The sequence below is a fragment of the Poecilia latipinna genome, unplaced genomic scaffold (genome assembly GCF_001443285.1).
Source record: "Poecilia latipinna isolate Pla-1442-1.1 unplaced genomic scaffold, P_latipinna-1.0 Scaffold3361, whole genome shotgun sequence".
NCBI classification, from domain to species: Eukaryota; Metazoa; Chordata; class Actinopteri; order Cyprinodontiformes; family Poeciliidae; genus Poecilia; species Poecilia latipinna.
In genome coordinates this window covers 21,029-22,484 of record NW_015115977.1, presented here as the reverse complement: position 1 = coordinate 22,484, position 1,456 = coordinate 21,029, and the positions used below count along the sequence as shown (strand labels likewise).

Below are 1,456 nucleotides of genomic sequence, written 5' to 3'. Positions count from 1 at the left end.
AGGATTTCTGCTGTTTGGAGCTTCTGGATTCCTGGATTATCGACAAATTTGTGACGGATTTCGCCGAACTAGCAAACACTCAGATTGTTGGTGTGAACAGAGACAAGGACTCTAAAATTCACTAACGAGTTGGAATCAATCTTGGAGAAGTTTGGTTCAGTGGAACGACCAAACTAATTTGGATGATTGGGAACTGAGATGTATCGGAGAGACTTTAGGGAAGATTGAAATTTATAATCTTCCCGACCTAAGACATTCTGTTTCTGAATTGGCTTTCCCCATGTGGCCTTGGAAGGGCTGCATTTTTCTAATCTCCTTGAAGATATATAAACACAACTCTCCTTCCCTCCTCACCCCCTCCTGTATCCATGGAGTTGAGAAGTTGAACGCTCCGAAGGACATCATGCCTTGATAACAACACCTCTATCGGACTTTGCCAGGAGGCTCAGTAACGTGGTTTCATGACCCTGTGACGTCACCGCCTTCACTCATGTCTTTGTTTTGCCGTTTGTTTTGTCTGAATGTTGCCATCTGCCCTAATGTGTCCTTTCCTCTTTTTTGTTTTAGAAACGGTGGAGTACTCCCTATTTAACCCAGAAAAGGATTATTTTAGTTTATTAGTAATATTAGAAACTGTGGAGTACGCACTATTTAGATCAATATTATACAGCCCAGAAATGGAATCAGAATTAGAATTAGAATAAATATGAACTTGGAATCCAGAAATACTTAACAGGAACAGTCACTGTTTAGTTTATACTTTACTTTAAACACAGAAAAGGATTTAGAACAAACTTAGAATTGTGGAGTAGTCACTTTAACCCAGAAAAGGATTTAGATCAGTCATTCTTTAGCTTATCTTATCAGAAACTGTAGAGTACTCACTATTTAGAAATGGAATTAGATGCTTTACAACCCTGAACAGGAGCACTTAGTTTACATACTTTAGAACACATGTGTCAAACTCAAGGCCCGCGGGCCACATGTGGCCCGCNGGGTCCGGTGTGAGCTTTAAGGATTTTTTTTATTTAATTTTTTTTAGCTTTTCCGAAACGGACAGATGTTACGTCTGCAGCTCCTCCAGAGCGCCGCTCTCCTGCGTAACGTGAACCCAGAAGGCTCCATTTGTTAAATCCGCTGGATGAGTTACTCCCAGCGGTTTCTAATTCTTCGCAGTGGCGTAGCGTAACTGCCTCCGCAGTGGTTGAGCAGTGGACTGCGCATGTTACAGTCTAATTAACTTTTGCATCGTCATTTATTTCCTCAAGATAAACTGCCGGCTCCTCAAATGGATTAACACAACGTTGCATTCTCTTTAGTTTTCTCTGGTCTGTAATGGAGACTTAAATTTAACGCGCCATTTCAAACAAAGGTTTCGAATGCGCTTCCTAACCAGAAGCTCCAAAGAGTTATTTAACAATATGAGGTGTTCAATTTATTTTTAACATTGTATTTT

At 40.5% G+C, this 1,456-nt stretch overlaps 1 long non-coding RNA gene across 1 annotated transcript in view; it reads left to right on the top strand.

The window, feature by feature from the left end:
* The window catches only part of LOC106940790 (uncharacterized), a 25,270-nt gene extending 24,335 nt beyond the window's left edge, over positions 1-935 (top strand). Inside the window, exon 4 of the long non-coding RNA XR_001423200.1 lies at positions 810-935. This is a non-coding gene — a long non-coding RNA (uncharacterized LOC106940790). The remainder of the gene's footprint in view (positions 1-809) is intronic.
* Positions 936-1,456: the final 521 nt, after the last annotated feature.